General features: G+C 51.0%; 1 protein-coding gene across 1 annotated transcript in view; it reads left to right on the forward strand.

The window, feature by feature from the left end:
- The window catches only part of alpha-Catr (alpha-catenin related), a 202,686-nt gene that overhangs the window by 17,187 nt on the left and 161,724 nt on the right, over positions 1 to 23,775 (forward strand). The gene's annotated exons all lie outside the window — the stretch shown is intronic.

A 23,775-nucleotide genomic window follows, 5' to 3' on the forward strand; every position in this document is an offset into this window, starting at 1 on the left:
GCGGCCTGGGGTACAACTGGAAGCATCCGAAGGTCCCGGCAAAGCATGAGTCGACTGGTAACAACGAAACAACTTGTTTATTTTAACATCGCAAAGAGTTGGTGGTCAGGTTTGACCGAAGTAGAGAGACGGGAGAGCACTTCACTCAACAGAAGAAATCGGAGCCCCCCTTTTTGGCGTCCGGGGGCAGCTGTTTTTATACTCTCGCAGTTGAGGGCAAGAAGGAACCCCTCAAAAGACGAGCACGTGAATGTACAATGGGCTAATGGTGACGCACACTGTCGTAGCGATGCCGTAGCACCATGTCGAGCACGATCTCGTAGCACCCTGTCGAGCACGATCTCGTAGCACCCTGTTGTAGCGCTGCCGTAGCACCATGACTGTAATGAGAGGATGATCCCTGCTTTGGCATCGCCTGTTTCGGGCACAATGACTGGAATGAGAGGATGATCCCTGCTTTGGCATCGCCTGTTTCGGGCACAATGACTGGAATGAGAGGATGATCCCTGCTTTGGCATCGCCTGTTTCGGGCACAATGACTGGAATGAGAGGATGATCCCTGCTTTGGCATCGCCTGTTTCGGGCACAATGACTGGAATGCGAGGGTGATCCGTTGCGGTCGCATCGCCGCAGTCGCGCCTGGAAACACCTGCCGATGAGCGTTGCGGTGACGACGATCGGGCCAAAATGTCTGCCGCCCCTCCGCAGTCGCGCCGGCAAAACCACGTGTCGCAGGCGAAACGCAACAACTGTTACATGACGTAAGCTTATGTCTATGTGAAAAGTCTTTTTTTATTTATTTTTAATATGAATAAGCGCGAGAGGGACACACACATTCTGCCGTAGTGTACATTTCATCAAGTACAGTTTTTGACGTTTATGACATTCACATCGGCAATAACTACCGACCTTGAAAAGGTGCCATGTCGCTGGGCCTCTTTTTTTTTTTTCTTCTTTCGTGTCTTATATTGGTTAAGGTACTGTCGCCGCAGCCAGCCTGTCCGCCACGTAATTGCTTCTATGCGAATATGGCTGTAGGGTAAACCATCGCAGGCGAATATGTTGGCCAGAGAAAATTTCAAGTGTCAAAGGGTCGGAAATATTATGAGAGTAAGCGAGAGAGAGAGGAACTGTCTCACTGTAAATTATGTTATAGCACATTGGTTTCTACAGAGTCGTAGATGCAATCCCTTCTCGGTGATAAATTTCATGCCTTCCAGAATGTCAGTTTCTTCTGCTGTTCTATATAGACGATGTCATGTTGGAAAGCGGTTTACTTTTTCTTGAGTCATACGTTAGAATATAATGAGAGAAAGAGAGAGATAGAGGGAAACAGCTGTTGAAAGAATCTGTGTCGCAGACCCAATCTTTAATGGATAACTAGTCACTTCTTTTCAGTAAGCTGAACCTGTATAACATCACAGAAAATGCAGTGAGACGTTTAAGCGGATATTCGAACTCGGACGAATTCCCTGTTTGGGAATCAAATTATGAAGTTCGCGCAGCGCGTAGCTAAATCGGGGATCCTTGAATAAGTTCGCTTCGCAGCAGATAACTTGTGTGTCCTGGCGACGACCTAACAAAATGACGGTTTTTTCTTCTTCTTTTGCACGTAGAAAGCCTCAATGAGTTCGTGCCCGCATTCGCCGTCTATAATACGTACACTGTGACTTTACACGGTGCTCTTGGGCGCCTTTAGGTACTGCGAAATACACTGTGGATATTTCGCCGATGGTCTTCTTCAAACCGCATTTTTTACGAGCTTTCGAGCCAAATACAGGTTGTTCTTTATGACCACGAGGTGAATGCACTGCCACGTAAAGCTTCGTAAAATTGCCGCGCTTGTACGCTAAGGGACAGTGTTGAGAACGAAAGTCCCGAAGACGTGTCCTAACATTATCAGCGCGCAGGTGACATTAACCTTGAGAAGCTTAATATGGCCTACGCATTCTTGCATGCAAAAGGACACAAAATCCCTTCTGCACTTCTTGAAGGCTGCTCGACTGTACGAGCGCTTGTGACAGCGGACATTCCTCTGCGAGTGCGCTTACCATGACTACCTCTTCATTATTTTTCTTTTCTATCCTTATCTGTTGTTCGCGTTTTCCCCCTCCCCAAGAGTAGGGTAGCCAACCGGGCACGTCCTTGGTTCCATACATTTCATACTATACCATACCGTCCTCCATACCTTTCCCTCTCTCTCTTGAGCATGTTATTGTCGTGGCCTCAACACATGTCGCATTCTCACGAGGCAAATATGCATTTCGCGCCACTTTCTCGTGCCGTAAAAAAGTGACGGCGTTTATTTGTATTGAGCCATAACCTCTGTAAAAAGATTAATTTTGAATAAATGGGCTCCGACATTATATTTACGTCGTTCCCCGTTTTTCGTCTAGAAAAATATGTACAGCCGTTACGAGTACGCGTCTGCGTGGTATACCACCATCCAGTACGTTGATGAATGAGAAAGAAAAGAGACAAAATGACCCTGTCGGCAGTATGTGCGCAGTGCCATTTTTCCTCTTCTATTTCCCCCCGAGCTGAGTAGCAGGCTAGAGGACTCGTATACCTCAGGCTGACCTGTCTGCATTTACCATAAAAAATTATCCTGTCCCCCTCTCGTGCTTCGCGTTGTCAGATATGGCGGCACTGCCGGGTATTATTATCGATGATCGTCTTAATTAGTCGGCGTGGCTGACGAATAGGATGTGAAAACTTTTCTTTTTTCTGGGCTCTTATGAAGGCAGTCGTATCTTTTGCTTAAGCCGCCTGTATTAAATGTGAGCGCGAGACGTCATCTAAGAAAATAGATATCTTATTTCATAACTTATTATAGTTATTGAAACACTGTGATAAATTTCGCAGCAAAGAATTTCCGAAAAGAAAAAAAAGGAAAGTAAGGTAGGAGAAGTAGTGCATGGGGCGTAAAGTTAATGCAGCACTGGAAGTTGACTTTCCAACTCGGCTCACGTTCGCGAGTCCCGCCTGCGTTCCGACGAGGGGGCTTCCCCGAGTAGCCAGCTTCCACTATAACCTGCACGCCTGTGCGCTCGGAGAATCAAATTTACGCGGTCTAGAGCTACGAGCAAACGCCGCCCATTCCGGAGAGTCGGCCAGTAGCCCAGCTGTGTTTGGCGACAGCTTTGGGACGAGCCGAATTTGTGTCTCAGCCGGTTGTGCTATGTATAGCGATTGCGCCGCAGCGCCCAAACGCGCGGGATATGCTGCAGTCCCGCGCGGCATGCTGCGGAAGCGAGCGCTCGCAGTTCGGGGCACTCGCATTCGGACTCGGCTACGCAGCTCATAGAGCAGGTAGTCTGCTCAGCGTTTGAGTACGAGGGCTTGATTAGTTCTTTTTGTTTGCCCTTTTCATATCACCTCAACTATACCTCCAACAGAAGTAGCAAGCGTCTTTGTAGCAGGACCGGCATCTCCAGTTTTCGGTAAAGCCTCTCGCTCTCTCTGGACAGCATAAAACGTGTTAACTTTGACTTGGCAAGCGGCAATGAACTACCCAAATGTTTTGATGCAGCCAAGAGGCCGCACACCGGGTCGTCTGCAGCATGGATAACTCCGCCATCTTGTCTTCCAAAGCCTGTAAAGCCATTCCTAGCGCGCGTAGGAGCCACACGCTTTCTGCAGCGGCTGGTCGCGCTTGCACATGTGTATGCAATACATTTGTGCTCATACTGTGTCAGTGGAAAATTACGAGTGCAAATTCTGTTAAAATACGTCTGTAAGAAAACAACTTGAACCTTCCCGTAACCTATGAGTGAGTGAGTGAGTGAGTGAGTGAGTGAGTGAGTGAGTGAGTGAGTGAGTGAGTGAGTGAGTGAGTGAGTGAGTGAGTGAGTGAGTGAGTGAGTGAGTGAGTGAGTGAGTGAGTGATAAATTTCGTAGTACTTGTGCTGTGTGTTGCAGATGTTAGTCATGGTGGAATGTGCTATCCGGCTAGCACAGGCACATAGCGCCTGCTCGGCGTGGTCGGAAGACACGGGGTGCTTGTGTTCCTAAAAGCTTAATAAAAAAAAAAGACACCTCCTCGCATCCCGTATGCACAGTTGCATCGTGTTCGGCAAGAGTAAGTTGCGGGAGTAAATGCGTGCACGCGTCCAGCCCGTGCTGCGTGAGATCAGACGAGAGATATTCAAATGGAAATTTTCCGCTGAATTAACATTTTTCGTTGAACAAGCCTGGAATTACTTTTGCCCCACAGCGTTTGTAATAAATAATGGGAATCACCCCACTAATGCGTGCGTTGAAAGCCCAAGCCTCGAAGCACTTGCTGTATATCACATATAGTATACAGCCACCGCTTTCAGCCCTTGGTAGTCAGCCCGTGGGGTCCGCATTTCCTTATGACTTGGTTCATTCTCTCCTCACTTTCGCATCGTGTTCCTCCCTTGGATGCAGACGTCACGAAGTCCCGGAGGCGCGCATCTCTCGCGCGTGAGCACGCAGTTGCCCGCAGTTTCGTCTTCGCCGCGCGTTGTTTGCCTCGTTTTCCGCCCACTGCCGACGGCGACTGCAGGGCCGTTGTTCGCTTCCCTCCCCTGCGACGGCGTGCGTGCGTGCTGCGGATCGGCTCGCTCGGACGCCTGCGGTCGTCTCCGCTCGCGAAGACGACGACGTTCTGCTTTTGTACGTTAGCATCTGCGCGTGTGTCCTAAACAGTCTGGCGCACACGCGCCGAATGGATCGCTAAATATTACACAACGTGCAGGCAGAGAGCCGTCTCCAAGACAGCGCTTCTCGCACAAAGCCGCGCGGAGCCGTTCTTATTAGAAGGCTCTATACTCGCTGAGAGCCGCCTTCTAATAAATGAATGCGAGCGCTTGGGCCCGCGTGGCGCCGGAAGCGCTCCTACGGTGCCGCGGCGGCATGTGAGAAGTTAATTGAATCTTCGGGCTGCGTGTATACAGAGGGACACTCACTGCGCTTACCGTCGCAGGCCCGGCGTTGAATGTGGTTGTGCCGCACAATGCACTGACTGGGAGGTATCCTCCTGGAAAGGAAGACCGGGAGTCTCGTTCGTCCGGCTGTTTCGTGTATACCCCGTTCTCAGCAAGTCGCACTGTCGCCGGCTGGCGCTGTTTTGCTCTTATACTGTTTCCTGCTTGCGGTCCCGTGTTGAGCTACAACAACCCGACTAGCTGACTACGTGAGGAGCGATATGAAGGCAAGTGCGAGCCGATGGTCTGCTCGCTCGAACCTACGAGAAGCAAAAATTTCGTGAGTGGAGAAAGGAGTGATTTCTACCAGGATGCAAGATGGACGCCGACGCCGTTTTCACAAGCTTCTTTATTTCGCACTGTTCTTGAAGATGGACAGATGTCGGCTAGGCCTTTTTTATTTTCTCAACTTCGATTAAACTTGTCGACATCTAAACTTCAGTCATTCCACTTTATCTTGTTTTGCGTTCTGGCGCCTTTTCTAGCGCTTTTCTGGACCGTTGATTGTGTCTGCCGTGTGAGTTCATTTGCTCGTTTTGGTATACGGAGCGGCTAAAAGTTACTATGTTACAGCGAAATCTAGGCATTAAGTCTTCCAGCACTTATTAGGAATACTTCGAACACCGCGGACGCTTATTGTTAAGTAAGCTACTCGACAAGTTCGGCATTAATGGGCAACTACCGTCCTTCACAGCCCATCCCCCCCTATTTTGTTCTCATCTTGGGGCTTTCGGTGCTTGAATATTGCGTATACACGTGTGGGCGAACGAAACAAGGAGTACCCAAAAATTAAACTGCACTGTCACGAAAATTAACCGAGCAAGCTAAATAGCTGCAACATGCTAATGTGTACGCGCAGACGCACAACGGCCCCGACCCAAAAATTGGCAGCGCTCTTATTGTCTTATCATTCGCATCCGAGAGATGCTGCGCCCATGCTAGATGCACAAAGAACGGGAGGAACATCGTGGGGGGGTCCGACGGATCGGAAAGGTCAACACGGTGTAACTGCTATAGTAAAAGAAACGGATTTAAATTTATCTAGTGCTGTGTTGAGCACGCGTACAACCCACCGCAGAAATTTTCGGAGAACTGATGTAGCAAAAAGCCCAAATCTTCTCGCCGCTTACCTGCGCATCCGCCATATAATTCATGAGCACATTGTACAAATCACAGTGCGAGTGCGATCCATGCAATATATATATATATATATAAATATATCGTGGTGCTGGCCAATACTTCTTTAGTCAGAGGTACACATGCTGCATGCCACACAGCCATTTGCCCGATATATGTTTATTAATTCTTCTTTGGGAAGTCAGGGGAGGGGATAGGGGCGGGAAGTATTCAGCCGGATTTATAGTCGACTCTCGCAACGAGCACCCGCAGCGGCACTTGTATTTTCTATACTTGGACAGCAACTCATTTACTGCGACAGCAGCGTTCGCTCACAGTGGAGACCGCGATCTTCATTTGGCTGCGTTTCCCTCGAATAATGGCGCGTACCTACTGCGGAAGCATGACCAGAAATCCAGGGATTATATAGAGTGATTTGGGCAGGAATGGGGAGGCGGATGCGGTCGAAGATTAATCTTATAATTGAAAGTACGTGTATGCCTGCCTCGCAAGGTAAGTCTACATAAGTTGCTGCCTTCTCGCTCTTCAGCGTGGATGAGTCGTATTGAAGGCCACGGCTGGGGTTATCAACCTGAAATGCCACAACATTTACGGCAGATGTCCCGAGCCATATATATGATGAAGTGCCTTCGGCGAGATTAATTTGCGAAAAAGAGTGAACCTTCTTTTCTCTCTACGTTAGCATTTGTAGTTGCAACGCGTACCCCAACCCGCCGTGGTCGTCTAGTCGCTTTGGCGTTGCGCTGCTAAGCACGAGATCGCGGGAACGAATCCTGGCCACGGCGGCCGCATTTCGATCGAGGCGAAATGCAAAAACGCCCGTGTACCGTGTATTGGACGTACGTTAAAGAGCCCCAGGTGGTCAAAATTAATCCGGAATTCCCCGCTACGGCGTGTCTCATAATCAGATAGTGGTTTTGGCACGTAAAAGACGTGTGTGTATATAAAGAGAGAGAGGGTGTACTACTCGCCGCGGTGGCTTGTGGCTACGGCTCTGCGCTTTTGAGCAGAGCCGGTTCGATTTCCGGCCGCGGCGGCCTCGCTCGGATGAAGGCGGAATGTGAAAAAATAAAAAAAAAGAACGTCAAAGAATTCCAGGTGATCAAAATTAACCCGGAGCTCCCCACTTACGCCGTCCCTTATAATCAACCGTGAAGTTTTGGGACGTTATAAACTCTAGCTTTCTTTTTTCTTTTGTGATGCACTGACTGTATTTTGATGAACCGCGCTCAAGGCTTCGAGTGGTACACAGTACAGCGTGTATAATAGCACTTCTGCATATCAGCAGCGGGTGACGCCCCTAACCGTGCGAACGGGCCACGGGCAGAAGTACGGTGTTTGCGCAGCGACTGGGATGGCCGTCGCTTAGGGGTGCCTATTTTCGGTTGCGTAATCTGGCGCGACGATCGAGTCACCGGGACAGGAGCAGCTGGGGACGCCGCCGTCGCCCATCTCGAGGCGGTGCCGTTGGCGACACTCTCGGCCGGCGCGCATCAATCAACCGAAGTCCACGCATACTCACATTTCTTGCGGTGCATCATTTTTCCTCCGCGTATTTACATACAAAACGCAGCGGAACTCTGAGAAATGTGTTTTTCTTCTTTAGTAACGTGTAAACGAGGTACCTTGTAGCCACTGCAAGATCCGCTGTCGTATACGCCCTCCGGCGTTCAGTCACGTGACAGCGATTTGGTGTGGAATAATGGCCGTGGAGGCAGGGATATAAACTCAGAGCGGCCCTCTGCGGCGCCCTGTTGGTGTGACTTCGTCGCAGTTCGCTTTGTTGCCAACTGTGCTCGCGGCGCGGTTGGTGAGCAGAGCCCGTGGCTTCTCGCGACATTGTAAGAGTGATTTGCTACTCCCTGCTACGCGGGCTATACATTGCGCACGGTAAACAACGATATTTGGCACGACGATCGCTTATCCACAAGTATTCTGGCATATAATTATGAAGTCTCCTATTAAGGGGGCAGAAATCGTCTCGTCCCCTGCCTGGTCGGGAAAGACTGCCAGTGGCAGCTGCAGTCTTTAGTGATGCGTCAGTGCGCGCGAGGGCGTTATTGTGTTCGACGATAGATCACGAAATTAAGGACGGAAGCGCAAGAAGGTGCGGCGAGGGTACAGCGCGCCAGAAGCCCTTAATGGGCGTGTGCCTTCGTGCACCGCGCGGCCCGTTCTAAGTTCTCGGGGTTGCGCTGGATGGTAGATTGTTTCGTTCACTGCTTCGGCGCTTTTGTTACTTTTGGTTTTAATAGAAGGTGTAATATATAGCATCACCCCGTGCCCATTATGACGCTACGGTGTGAATAGCCGCACGAAGCGAACTCTCGCTCTGGTTGCGCTTAGCGCTTAGCGCTGGTTGCAGCGCAGACGGCGCAATAGCAGAAAAGGTCGCGCGCTCGTTAAACGGCACTGGGCGGAGGAAGTGCTACACTGCCCGGCTACTTCACGGCGCCTGCTTGCTTCTTTCTTCCGGGAGGGAAGAGCCACGGCCGGAAGCGCCGCCGGAACGAGGGACGGGAAGTGAGGCGGGAAGAAGGCATCGGGCCAGAAAAAGAAGCTCTGGAGTACGCGCTGGCCATTGCGCGGTTGCCTTGGAGATGCACCTCAACAACCCTCTCGGCCGCCGCAAGTGGTGCGCCCTTCGCTCTTTCTCTTTTTTTTCTGTCCCCCCTTTTGTTACCGGCCCCCTTTCGGTCGCGTCCCGCCTCGCTGTCGCTTCGGCACGGCCCACTTGAACTGTGTGCTTTTCAGCCGTCGCGGTGTCCTGTCGACAACGGCTGGAAGAACGCCAGGTCGGCTCTTGCGCGATACGCGAGGACTTACCGCGCGCGAGTGTTGAGAGGTGGCGGCGCGCGCTTTGACAATAAACATTCATCAGTGCGTTGACATCTCGGGTATTGATTCACGATCCGCGGCCGAGCTGGCGGCGCCTCTGGGTCGTTTGCGCTGCCTATACCGCAAGCGGGGGGGGGGGGGGGGGGGGGTGCGCCCGCACGCGCGGCACAATGGCAGCGAGCGTTTGTCGGCGTCGCCCCCCCCCCCCCCCACCCACGAATTCCTTTAGGCAAACACCAGTCGTGCGACGAGAAATGTCGTTCTTTCTTTTCCTTTTTTCTTTTTGTGAAACGCTGTAAGTGTGCGCGATAAAGCACGAAATTTGCGAAACTGAAACAGCACTGCGAAAATGCCAAATGTGCTATAGAAGGCGCCAAGACGCATCTATAGACACCGCTGTGTGTTCATCTCATACGTGCGGTTGACAGCCACGGCTTTAACCAGAATACGTTGACGAGATAGCCCGAGTTTGTGCGCTTCTAACCGAAAAAAAAATTAATATTTTTGTACAGGAACGCTTGCACATTGTTCCCATCGTTGTGAATATATCAGCCTGCATTACTATTGAAATGGATACTGCAATCGCGGTGCATAATTAAGGTGGCCGCCCAGCCGTCGATCATTTCCTCCTTACGATGCAGGTGTTAGTTTGAATTGCTAAATATCGACTAGCCTCAATTTTAGAGTAATCTTTCTTTAAATGTCTTCCTTCCCGGCGGATTGCAGTCATCCATATTCTGTGCGATCTTGTGCTCAGACGCATTCGGTGCGCAGCAATGTCGTAAGATAGTGCTTTCTTCATTTCAGTGGGCAATTATCAAGGTCTACGTGGAGAAAGAAATGCAGAACTACGCGAAAGTTGGCTTTTGCATGCTTTCCTCGATTCGTGTGTTTCTCAGTCCACCCAAAATATTTCTAGTTGACAGCTCGGGCATAAATGAAATGAATAGGTTAGCTAAATCAGTTAATTACAAATTCAATCACGTGCCGCTGAATATACGCTAGCGACTGATACGGAGAACTGCAGTCGCGTATACGCTTACTTACATTCGCTCTTGCGCAACATCTGCATTTAAAAAAAAAAGCAAGTTTAAAACACTTATTATTTTCGTACTAATTATGACGTTCAATGCTTCAGTGCATTCTTCGGTGCCAGTGACCGATTGTGATTGTGTGTCTACGCTCCTTCCTTTCCTTATCTCTACTTTGTTACCACTTTACCTCCCCCTCCCCTCTCTCCCCAGTGTAGGGTAGCCAACCGGATCTTTTTCTCTGGTTAACCTCCCTGCCTTTCCCCTTTCCTCTCTCTCTCTCTCTCTCTCTCTCTCTCTCTCTCCACGAATGATAAATAATTACAATAACAGAGGAATTATATGTCTTGTTTAAGCGTAGCAGACTTATCGGATCTCTGTTGTACAAACTATGCGCTTTTCTGCTTTCTCTGTATACACGGCTCGATCGTTGCTCAAAACAATGTGGAGCTCAGAACAATCGAACGCAGTGATACTGCGTTGTGTATTTCCGGTATACGGTCATAAAGGGACGCGAAGAAGCTCACACGACGTCATTGAAGTACTTATCCTTCCGCCTCCTGCTACAGTGCGCTGCGACGAACCAGATAAAGCAGTCAATATATATTTGGCGACGTTTAGTTGAAAAAGCCCGTATATGAAGAGAGAATGTCGAACTTGCTGAAAGTTTCTGTGTCCGGGCGCCCCGTGACGACACGCCCGTCCTCATGTGTAAGGACGGCGGAGTAATGCGCCTCCTGTCCACAGCTGCGCCTTAGCGACGGCCACTAAGTCAGCGCTTTTGCGGATCCTCACGGATTTTGCTCTGTCTATGCGCTTGTGTCAACAACGCCGAGAGACACTCCTTCCCCGCAAGAAGTGTGCACAAAGGACGGAGGGCCCGCGAGAGCACACACGAGCTAGAAAGGACGTTCATTGTGCTTTGCGGTGTGCGTGCGTGCGTGCGTGTGTGTACACAGCGATGGAGTCGAATAGAAGAAGAAACCAAGGTGGGGGTATGAAGCGGGGTCTCTCGCGAGCAAATGTCTGCGATCGATTTCGTTCTTGATGGAGCCCGCGTAGCATCCGCCTCACGGGGAAATACAGTTTTGATGAGGCTTGCTGTCGAAACCGCGCTTCGAGTTAGGCTATTTCGAGCAGTTTTTATCCTCGATAGCGTATCCGTATGACCTACATCGTCGCGTGTGGCAAGCTATACTGTGGTGTAAAACAAAATAACATTGCATGACAGGTCGAGAGCGTCAACTGCCGGATGCGAGTTTACCGAATTAACTGAAGTGCCAAGGCTAATAGGGCTTAACGTGATGTACGACCGCATACAAAATGAATCTGGAACGGCTAGATTACTTCAAACGCGATGACAGTAAATATACTCAAGATCATCGCTGGCAGATTTCGTGTAAGGTTGCGATTTGCTGGCAAACAATAAGAAGCGTGTTGCACATAGAAGTTTTGATCATGCACGCGAGTATGTCACTCAACTCGACGTCAAATCTTCCCATTTTGTTGAGCTGACTGGATATTTCTGCACTTGAGTTTAATTTGTGCGCAATAGGAAAGCACGATTACGATAGATAAATAAATAAATAAATAAATAAATAAATAAATAAATAAATAAATAAATATGATGTGCGTCATAAAATGCCCTTATTTAACAAGGTGTATGAATTAAACGGGTTAGTTGCCAATTCATAATGAAAGCAACTACAGTAAAGATACAGACAAGGGACGAATAAAGAGGACAAGACACAAACGCTTCTGTCTGTCCCCGTTATTCGTCTCCTGTCTGTCTCTGGGCAGTCCTGGCTTTTCTAATTTATTGCTAGGATATGCTAAAGGTGTAACATATGAGAACACCACCACAACGGAACTCGGCGTACTATATATAGACTGCGCTATACGCTGACTGCTGATAGGAGGCAAGGCTATGGAAGCCGCACCCTGCAAGCGGCACTTTTTTTCCACTGATTCGCTGAAATGATGTTCGGGTTCACTTCAGAAGTATAGGGTATTGCACGAAAGTGAGAGGCTGTGAAGCGAAAGTGGATATCACATGATAGCTTATTGATGCGAAAGCATCAAATGGCCCATTGAGTGAAGAAGCCGGCCTCTGTCGTCTGTAGCAGCGAAACAGCAGGTAAATTCCCATTGGCTGCGACGCCCCGTCACGAGCGCGCCTCGACGGTGCAGAGCGGGTTGAAGGGAACGACTGCTGCCGCACTTGCAGGCACTGCGTGAGGAGAGAGGGTGTCGCCGCGACGCCACGTCACCCTCGCCCTCGGAATCCTGTGTTATCCGGGCGTTCCTTGTCCGCGCAAGCTCTCGCCTGCGTTCTCATTGCGCTTCAGTACGGCCAAATCAAAACGCGCCAAACGTCTCAACGCGCTGATTGCCCGCTCAGCGGCGTTCAATTGGACATTAATGCTTTCGCATTCACAATTCATAAGAAGTGCTTAGGTGTACTCGGATTTTTTTCTAACTTTGTGCAGGCTACGAAATGCGGCCTGACGATGCCGGTACATTTTGTGTCCTTGATTGTGCAAGATTTTTACCCCCGTATTCAGAAATGCATCTTAATTTGAAAGCTCATGCTTGACTTGATTTAAATGACGCCTGTCGTCAACGCACCAAAAGAAACGCAATAAGTGTCTTCGGCGCGTTCGCATCAAGCGTCATTTATATAAAGTCAAGCATGAGCTTCACGTTAAGTTGCATTTCTGAATACGAAGGTTAGCGTGGGCCAAGCCTTGTCGTCTGCATGCGCAACAGTTCAACCCTGCGTAGGGATGGTGACCAGCATTTACTTTTAGAGCGCAGCTCTTTGGCGTCCGTTCCTGGGTTTCGCGTCGTCGTCGGCGTTGTCGTAGGCCTCGTAACCAGCTCCGCCCCCCTTTCATCCCCCCAGCGCTAGCAGCGACCGACTGATACCGCTGGATGCCGCTGACGCCGCTAGAGAGTCAAGATAACGTGACTGCATAGAACACCGTCGCCGCCATGCAGAAAGAGGAGGAAAGGGTCCCCCCCCCCTGTTCTTGTGTGGCGGATAGGGTGCTCTTCAGTTGCCGACGCGCCGGTTATTTCACGTAGGCCCCGGCACGTCGACGAATACGTGACCACCTTCCCACGGCTAGACCTGGTTCTTAGTGCTGCGGAAGCGAGGGTATCATATTGTTTGTGTCGGCATCGGCGGCGTTGTCCCTGAAACCAACTCCGCAGCTGGGGTTGACTCACTATCGGCGTCAGCGGCATCAGTCAGTCGCTGCTATCTCTTCCCTCCTCCCTTTATCGTGTTGTCCGCTTGCTGCGCGCGCTTCTGCCCCCATCGTTTGCCGCTGGGTGTACACGCCGCCCCCCTCCCCCCTCTTCCTGCGAGTCTCCGGTTGTCAAAGCGCCGGCTCGAACTTAATTCCTTTCTTCGCTCCTCCTCCAATGCAACCCCTGTGCGGTGGCAATCAGAGAGCCAGATCGGTGGCGGCGGATCTGTATATGTGCACCGCCCGAGCCGAAATTGCCGCTGCCGTTCGCCCTGTGCGGTGGCAATCAGAGAGCCAGATCGGTGGCGGCGGATCTGTATATGTGCACCGCCCGAGCCGAAATTGCCGCTGCCGTTCGCCACTGCGAAATTATCTGCCAGTTCTTTCTGAGCCATGAGCGAGACGACCGATGGAAGTCCTCCGTCTGCTGCTGCTGCTGCTGCTGCTAAACGAGCTGCCACAGCAGAGGCCCAGCGCCGTCGCCGTCAGAATCCAGAGGTGCGTGCCGCCGAAGCAGAAGCTTACCGTCGCCGCCGTCGAGATGATCCAGGAGTACGGGAAATATAAAAAAAAAATTCTGTGATAGCGCATACATGTGTTGCTCGATTTCTTTGCCTCAATCTATCGAAAAGGTGAAACAGCTTATTTGCTGCGCTCAAATTTCGCATTAGGAAGTAACGTAATCGTCGGTAATTTTTTAATTTTTATTTCGAAAGTTTGCCAAGCGGCATAAACTATTAAAAATATAAATGTCCCATAGAGCCAAGAATCATAGACCAGCATTTATAAACTGCGGGTCTCTGGCAGCGTGAAGCCAGCGGCTAAAATGTGTACGCGCGGCCATTGCACGAAAAATCACGGCCAACTCTGTGCGTGTCCTATAAGTTCACTGCGCGCCTCCTGCAGTGGGCCTCGCGTTGTATCTCTTCAACTTGACGGCTTACGAGAACGAGGAAGAACATTGTTCCCCCCTCGCTTGAAACTCGCAGGGTGGCCTGTGTATTTGTGACAAAGGATGTAGAAACAGGGAAAGCGAGCCATGCCAACGAGGTATTCGAGACCGCCGAAGGGCCGGATATATTTGGATGCGCCCTTTGGGTGATGTGTGCAGAGATGGCGGAACTAAACCGCTGTGAGTTTGACGCTTTCTGGTCCAAATTTCGCTATTGACGTCACAACTGTTTTTGTCCAAATAATAGAGAAAAAGAAAGAAAAATGAAACTGAAAATAAAATTTCCAGCATAGTAATTCGCGTTATATCCATGCCTTCAATCACGATATCTCCATATCGTACAGGCATAAAGTGACATCTCAAATTTCTAAATTTGCAGAGCTAAAATTATCAGTTATGGTCACAAGTTACTAGAAGGCTGTTTGCATTACCCCAAATTATCATAACTGGCCTTAGAATAGGCTTCAGAGTTGCAGGACGTGCAGAGGTGTAATCTCAGGATGCACCAGCCTGTAGACCTTTTCTAAATTTCTGAGAGAACCAATGTAACGTGGTTGCTAGTATACTCTGATTTCTCAGGTTAGTCGTGGCTCATGTTCTTTTTTGTTTCTGGCATTCTTTGTAAGTCAGTATCCTTCCTGCAGGAACCATTGGTGCAGGAAAGGTTAGGAACATCGATTTTTATATATAAGAGGGAGAGAGAGATAGAGAGAGAGAGAGAAAGAGAGAGAGAGAGAGAGAGAGAGATTCAGCCTGAGCAAGGCGTGCGTGCGAAAGCGGGGTGCATGCCTCGACGACGGCCGCGCAATGCCTGCGCTCGTCGCCCGTCGCGTGTACCCGTCTTGCGCATAGAGCAGCGCACGGGCCCCTTCCGGACGGTTCATAAAGGGCTCGGGTTTCTCCTCGTATACGAGCAGGCTCTCTTTGCCGTGTTGTGTATCCAGCGTTGTCGCCTTTGCCTCGGGCAACACATTGCCATGTTGCCCTGGTAGCAAACACGGTGTCCGGTAGCGCTAGGCTGTTCGGAACGATGCTGCCGTTTTCGGCGTTTCGAACTGTCCAGTGCCTGTATACCAGGCGTGTATGCAAAACTTAGTCGTGAGAAGTCAGGAAGATCCGCCTCAAGTGCTTCCTCCTCGTGCAACTTGCACGTTAGAGAGTGCGCGCGAGAGCATCGTCGCTAGCACTGGCTGCGATTTTTGTTATGTGTTCTTTATCTATCTTGTCCGGTTAATAACCGCCATTTCACTGCAAAATTAGATGTATCACCCACTTGCACTGCTCCATGTTTCACGCGATGTGTGTCTCAGTAATGACAATTCTTTTCGTGGGTATAAGCCGTCATTTGAGGACTCGACAACGAGCGAGTACAGTTTCCCACCTCTATTAAAAAGAAAGAAAGAAAGAAAGAAACTGGAAGAACAAGCCTGATTATCAAGTATTTGGCAACATTATTTGTATTAGCAGACTTGTTTCTTGTAGTTTTCTGCCAAAAGATAGCTTTTTCACGACGCTTGGCACGGTCTAATGTAGGCATGTCTGGGAACTTATTCAAATTTCTCCGTAATCTGTTCTGGTGTTCAGATTAAGCGTTTATTCGAACGCTCTGAGGGTGGTTGCCATTTTTTCGGTAGCTCACCGTTAGAGCAGCATCATGAAGGTAAGGTTTACATGTGCATGCTTTTATCGCTCTTCGACCGCACCGCGAAGGGGACGTCGGGTATTCCAAAGACGTAAAGCAGGCTTGACAATGGAGGACCTTTGGCTGCTCAACACACGACATTCGCTTTTCGTATTTCCCGTGCGCCTTCATACCTGATATTTCGCTGCGTGTTCTTTCTCTTTTCCTTTCCTCTCACAATAGTTATTTTTCATCGCCACCTTCCGTGCTCCGTTCCGTATCTGTTTGTCAAATCAGCATTAATCTTCTGCGCGGGGGCGGGGGGGGGGGGGGTATCGGCGCTCATCTAAATGAAACAGAAGCTCTCCACATGAATCTTTCGCAGCCTTCACCCTGTGTACACGATTAAGTACAATTAAATGTGCCTAACGAATGCGCGGCAAACGAAATTGTAAGCTTTGGGAGTTAGCCTATGTTCTTGACGCAGCAAATTTAATTGTTCTGGTGCCGTTTACGAGACGTATAATAAAATTAGTGCTGTACACTTGTGCTCCACTGGAGTCTCTGTACTGCCTCTCGAACCGGTGTGAACACGCTGCGCTTGCGGACCCCCGGTTGTCGGCTCACGAGCTGCCGCCATGCGGTGAACGATAAGCGTCGGCGAACCTTTCCCCGCCATTTATCGATGTGCGTCCCATTGTCCCGAGTGGCAGCCGACCGCACTGTGGTGATCTTGACCGCGAGACGATTGCACGCCGACCACACGAGGCTTCCCCTTTTGTGTTTTTCGAGATTCGACACAGAAGAATTCGTACCTCGTACTGCGAAAGACCACCGTGAAGTCAATGTGCTTGTCAGCGAACGTAGTCGGCACCGTAGTGGGGTTCACCAAGCTTCGCTTCAATAATGCTGTGCTCCAGTGTCTGCAAAATAAGATAACGGATATGCAGGCGTTTTTCTCCTTTACCGGTCGCGGTGACATCGACCGGCACTCTGTTGTGTGCTGCACGCGCTGACTGGCCGACCACCGGAATGCTGCAGTTGAAAGCAATAAGCGAAAGCCCCTTCACCACTGCGTGGTGCTGCGCGGCCATGCAGATAGTGCGATGATCGGGCGTGCCTCTTACTCTACCCTTAATTTATTCGCCGCGGTGGCCGCAGAAGCTTTCGAAGGCTCTTTACAAAGCTGCTGCTAAGCACGAGGTCGCGGCGTGGAATCCCGGCCACGGCGGCCACACTTCGAGGGGGCGAAATGCGAGAATACCCGCCTACCTATCGATTTAGGTACACGTTAAAGAACCCCATAGAGTCCAAATTATTCCGGAGTCCCACACTACGTCGTGCCTTATAATGAGATCGTGGTTTTGGCACGTAAAACCCCATAATGCTTTTTTTACAGAACTCCAATCGCAGTAGCGAACGTATGGCAGTAAACAGTGCGATTAAAAAAAAAAAAAAACGATGTCGCAGTTTCGCCCGAAAGGCGAAGCATCGATTGCGATAGCAAATTAGCAGACATCCATACGAAGTAAAGATACTGTTTTAACCGGCCGTATCAGCTTTTTAACATTCGATTGCTAACTAAATTAACAAGCACTAACAAGCGCACAGCGGACATGGACATATCACACTCGACGACCGCGGACACTTGTAAAGAGAGAGTAAAACATCTTTATATTATTAATATTTAACGGAGAGAGGAGCGTGGGAGGAATCCTCAGTCCGGGGTCCCTAAGATAATTTCGGCGATGTTTCGAGCCCGTTGAATCACGGCTCGGAGGACCTCCGGAGGTCCGACGCGGAGGGCATCGTCCCACAGCTCTTTGTTGCGTAGGGGGTAAAGGAGAGTTGGCAAGGGAGGAAAGAGGTTTGCAGTGCACTCAATCGTGACATAGAAGATTGTGGGCAAGCTGCGACAGCCCGGGCCATAGTCTGCATAACAGTGTGGGTAGAATTTATTGAGGCAAGATTCGGAAAAATAGCGGTTCGTAACTGGCGTAATGCCACTGCTTCCTCTCGCGATAAGGACGGCGGTGGTGCGCCGCGGGTACGAGGAATGTGTGCATAATGACGGAGGATGTCTTTGTAGCGGAGCAAGGGATCCCCCCACCCTGAGCTAGTCGCCTCACCCATGCCGAGCTGAGAGAAATTTCTCGGGCAACTGCATATGCGCGTTCGTTACCCGGCAGCGAGCTATATGACCAAGGGTCCAGAGTAAGCGGATGTGAGATGTGGTTGGTGAATTTTGTGGGATCTCTTTGAGAATTTGGTGTGCCGCTCTCGGGATGCCATGTCCTGAGAGGAACGCCCGGCATGCCTGTACGTCAATATATGCACTTCCTCGGGAACACGGATAGCGTACCGAATCGCAAGAGCGACGCTGAGAATTTCTCCGTAAGCGGCATTTATTGCGCGCATTGCAGCAGAGTTCTTCAGGGATTCGGTACCATCCAAAATTACCGAGGTAGTTTCGTATGGTACCGAATCCCTGAAGGTAGAGGTATAGCCCTCTTGAGTGCGTGCTGTGTGTCTGTATAAAGTGTGTGTTTCCGGGATGTTTGCAAGCATGCAGCCAAGACATCGTGCACGCGCGTTGCGCTGGTTTTTGTAATGATCGGTGAGCATATTACGTGGCAATGGATGAATACTTCGTACTTGGCGTATCGCGGGCGACAAGGTCGTTGGACAGATGTCAGGAGATGGCGGCCTGTAGGGGTGAGTAGGAGGCGCTGGTGATGGCTGACCCAATGTGCCTCTAGCAGCTCGCCTGGTGTGTTATGTGTCCCTGAGTTAAGGAGATGGCGTGTGGAAGTATAGTTCGGGAGGCCATGGGACAGCTTCGTCGTTTTTCTAATCATTGCTTGTATGCGAAGTTATTGCGCTTGAGTCAACCGCTGGAAGGGGATATGGTATGTAAGCCGGCTGATCACCAAGCGCAGCAGATCCTCTTCTCGAAGGCCCAAGCGCCTGTTGGAGACCCTCCGAACCATGACCAGAATTTGCTCAATCTGTCTAGATAGAAGGGCAACAGTATAGTTAGACCTGTCATCCGCTTGGACATGTAGGCCGAGGATGCGAGCGCGATTAGCCTGTGGTATGGGCATGCCATCCACGTGCACAGTAATAGGGGGAGTGGAGGAACGGCTGCGGGGGTGAATGATTATGAGCTCCGACTTTTGCGGAGCCATCTTAGGCCGCCTTCTTTCGCGTACTCGGACACTTTGTCGACTACTTGCTGCAGTCGGTCCTGGATGGCTCCGTCAGAACCCCGTGTCGACCAGATAGTAATGTCGTCCGTATATATAGCGTGAGCGACATCGGGGACCTGGTCGAGTAGCCGGGGGAGCCCTGCGAGCGCGATATTGAATAGAGTAGAGGAAATTTGAACTAAGACCCGGGGTGTCCCACGTCCTACAAGGCGGATCGTACTGGATCGATGCGGTCCCATTCCTACGGTGGCTGTGCGATCTCGAAGAAATGTGCGCATATAATTATAGATACGACTTCCACAGTGAGACTGTGCAGCATTGCGAAGGATTAGGTCGTGCTCAGCATTATCGAATGCCCCTTTTAGGTCTAAGGCGATGAGTGCTCTCGTCTGGGGGCGCGCGACGGAGGTCCTATGACTTCCTTCCGTAATTGTAAAAGCACATCTTTGGCAGACAGATGAGCTCGATATCCGAATTGAGAGTGAATAAATAATGATTTTTCTTCGAGGATGGGCTGCATACGCCTAAAAAGTACATGCTCCATGAGCTTGCCAATGCAGGATGTTAGGGAGTTGGGTCGTAAGTTCTCAACCTTTACAGGTTTGCCCGGTTTGGGGATGAGTGTAATGTTGGCGTGTCGCCATGCTTGGGAAAGCGTGCCCTTGCGCCAGCAATCATTGAAGATATGGGTGACGTGGTTAATATTCGCGTCACTGACGTTACGAAGGGTGGCGAATCGGATGTGGTCGGCTCCCGGTGCCGTGTTGCGGCGTAGGTCTTGTAAGACCACCCGCACCTCGTCAGATGTGATGTCTGCATCCAGCAATTCGTTGGCCTCGCCTACATAATGATAGTCAGGGTACTGGCGGTGGGCCCGTGACTGAAATGCTTCTCTAGCTCCCTGAGCAGTGTCGAGATATCGTCCCTGTACTCGTGCATTAGGATGTGCAGCTGTTGAAATGTTTTTCCTTTGGTAAGGTGGGGTCTGTGAGTGAGCGAAGAATTGACCACGTTTTTGCTGTGCTCAATGTGCCTGAGAGGCTATCGCAAGATCCTCGCCAGTTATTTCTCGTAAGGGTCTTTGCATACTCCTGGGATTCCCGTGTAATTTGGTCTATACGTTTCCTAAGTTTGCGGTTGAGGCGTTGTCGTTTCCGTCGTCGTGTTAACGTTCTCCAGGCGTTCCAAAGATGAAGTAAATGCAGCTCTATGCCTGGTACCTCTGTTGTGTTCTGTATGCGAGTGGTGGCCTCTAGATTGTGTGTGAGAGAGACAATCCAGCTTTCGTACCCCTGGCCCTCAGGTGGGTCCTGGCGGCGTTTCCTGAATTTCGCCCAATCCGTAATGCGCACATTTTGCTCGGGCCTGCGCGCACGGCCCGAGCGACAAGGTAGTCGCCACATTGCAGTGGTCATTACCAAGGTACTCATCTAAAGGCCCGTGCACAACAACTGGGCCAGTATTGTTCACGAAGGTAAGGTCAGGGCAGGTGTCACGAGATACGGTGTTGCCTATCCGAGGGGGGCGCTCAGGTTCGGTAAGCAGTGTGTATCTCATGTCACAGATGACATTCCATAAGCGGGTCCCTTTAGCCTGCGATTTAACGTAACCCCATGCAGTATTCGGAGCGTTAAAGTCGCCGGCCACCACACAAACCCGTCCAAACCTATCAAATTCTGTTAGTAGGCGGTGAAAACAGTGCGTACGCGAACGGAGGGAACTGTATACATTAAGTGTAAACGAAGTCTCGCTGCGTTTTCCTTGTGCAGTTATTTCCAATATTTGATGAGGGATGTCGCTGCTAGTCGTATGCATGCTTCATGTAACATGTTTCTAAACTATAAGGCTCCCACAAGAGCTAAGACACGCCAGAGCGTGCTGTAGCCGGATAAAGAAGGGGTGCAATTGAGTTCCTGTAAGAGGATGACATCGGGCGGGTTTGTGGATGTGGCGACATACTGCTGTAGGGAACCTCGTCTTTGGCGGAATTCCTTACAATTATACTGTCACACCACTAGTTGCGGTGCGTCACGAGGCGCCATCATCATCGCGAGAGGGAGGTCGTGCATAGGGATGGGTGCGCCGGGTAGACACGTTTGAAGTTTGCAGTTGACAGCTCTGGTCGGGCGGCAGGCTTTCGCTGTAGCCGCTAAGCTCAGGAACTTGCACGCGTGCGAAAGTGCACTCTATGCATGATTTGACTTGCTCCGTAATCCCTATTCGAAGCTCCTCCATTTGGCGTTCTATCCTGTCTAGGGCCGGCTTTATACTAGTGCCCATGTCTGCCACCAGCGTGTCCATCTGTTTTTGCAGGCGCTCACAGCGCTCTTCCACGTCACACGTGCTATTTCTATTAGAGGATAGGGGGTTGATGACGAATTAGTAGGAGGGGAAGGGGTAGGGAGAGATTTCCTGGGCGGAGCGAGCTGTGGGTACCCTCCGCCCGACGTATACCTCCCGAGGCACCTCCGTGGCTGTTTTCTTCTCCGGGGTCCGCTGCACCCCTGAGGGGGCCAGGGTCACCTTGGCTGGGGCGATGGTCTGCAGAACCTTCTTGTAGGGTTGTTGGGAAGATGGAGAGGGAGGCCGCTTCTCTGGGAGGCGCATCGATGCCTCGCGGGATCGGGATCGAGACTTGGAGCGGGTCCGGGACTTGCGATGGGACCTCGAACGGATCTGCGACCGTAGTTATCCGGTCTCCTTCGGTGGGGCGCGTGTTGTTCGGGTCTCCGCCGTATCTGTGGTTGTGGACGGTTCGCTGGAGGGTTGGAGTTCACGCTGCTCTCTATCGAGAGCTTTCCGCACCCAAGCCTTGGTCAGTGTCTGCCGAGCGTGCCGCGGGCAGTTTGGATCCGTCGTAGGGTGGGTCTCTTCTCAGTATCTACAGTGTGGGGCGCACGAATGCGACTTTCTGGGGTTTTCAGTCCCGCACGTCACGAAAGTGACCACGTGCGGTGTAGGACAGTAATCAGCCCAATGGCCGAGCTTGTGACTTATCTTGCAAGCCATTTGGAGGAGGCAATGGGTGTAGCAGCGGAGTTCTGTAAACGGACGTAGCGAGGCACTTTCAGTCCTTCAGAGGTTACCAACGCAACTTTGGTCTGACCCATCATTCGTGCTTGAAGTATCTGAGTTCCAGGAGCCAAAAGTTCATCTACCATCTTGGAAGACGGCGTACTGGGCACAAGACCAGGAACAATTCCCTTGCATGAGTTGTCTGGTGCCGCGAAATATGTTGCGATGGGAAAGACCCGCTGACTAAGGCTCAGCTCCCTCACCTTGTACAATGTGTCGGCCACATGTGTCAGGGGTGTGCTGATGATTGCCAAGTTCTGCTGAGGTCGCAGTCGTAATATGATGTCCTGACAGTCCTCGGTGGTCAAGCCGGCTGCACTCCATAGAACACTGGCGAGCTCTGGGCGCGTCCACTTATCAAGATAAAGTCCTCCGTGAGGCCGAATAGTTATCCTTTCATTGTGCCGAGGAAGTCGAGGCAGGTTTTGATTCCGACTGCGCATGCGTACGATAAGCTAAGAGGCGTCCGGAATGCTCAAGATGTTCTCGGAGGGTTGCGTCTTGGCGTGTATTTGACGGACGCGCCGCTTGTGTTTGACTGTCTTCCAACATCCATCTGCGTCGTCGTAAATGTTCGAGGCAGCATCGTGATGATGATAGCTATCTAAAGAAAGGAAAGGCGCTTGATTCTGCAGCCCGTGAGGGAACACAGCGAAGCATCGTTAGGGGAGATGGAATAGGAAGTGAAAGATGATAAAGAAAGAGGGAGGATGTGGTCTAATAGACTCCACTATGCGCGACAGTTGGCAGTCCTCAGTAAAGTGGCCAGCGTTGTAGCGGACGCTCACTGGGTGTCTATTTCAGTGGAATTTATAAGCTACAGCAAGCTTCGCAGCACAGAGAGCCGGGGACACACCGGGAACAGCAGGTCACTCTCTGTGGCCGCTGGAAGGCCGTGACATCTGTAAGTGCTGATCACTATGGAGCGTTCCTGCGCCAAGGATGGGCAGGCGCTGAGAAGGTACTCCAGAGTCTCGGGGTCCCCGCACCTCTTGCAAGGGCCGCGCCACATGGGGCGCGGCCCTTGGCCAGCACCTTCCTCCATCCTTTCCCCGGTCGGAGTGCCCACTTCTTGTTGTTGGGAGGGAAAATTGGCGACAGTGGGATCGGCGGCCAGTCCCGCGGTATCTATCTCCGGCGTCTTCGTTGTTGACGAGCAACGCGCGGCGGCGTTCTCCGTCGCCGATTGCGTCTCCTACTCGTTGGAAAAATGACGTTGCAGTAGATAAATGCTCCATCGAAACAGAGTGGTGAATTGGCCGAAGGCTCTTTGCACTCCTGTTTAGGACAAGGGCCACGGAAGAGCTGGTTGCTTGACGCTTGGCGTACATGCGCAGTTGCAGCCGAAGTAGAACGCCCCCCAGCGCTCCACAACGGTGGGTGCCTCGCGCGCCACGATAGACGGCGCGCTTCCTCTCCGCTTCCGTACCTTTCACGCGGGCTATATTGAGCCGCGATCGTCGTCTCCCCTCGCACGCTCTCACTCGCACATGTAGCGCAGGACACGCCACAGCGGTGTTATCGCCCTTGGAACGGCGACGGCGACGGCGACAGCAGAAAGCGCTTGGAGTGTCCATATAATTGCTATCACAATAATAATGTGCAGCGTGAGCGGAATAGGTGGCGCAAGCATAATAGATGTCGCGATGCTGCACTGTATCGCTTCGAGGCGTGTTGACTTCCCGATCACTAGCTAGAGTTTAGCA

This window comes from Dermacentor variabilis, chromosome 2 (assembly GCF_050947875.1).
Source record: "Dermacentor variabilis isolate Ectoservices chromosome 2, ASM5094787v1, whole genome shotgun sequence".
Lineage (NCBI taxonomy): Eukaryota > Metazoa > Arthropoda > Arachnida > Ixodida > Ixodidae > Dermacentor > Dermacentor variabilis.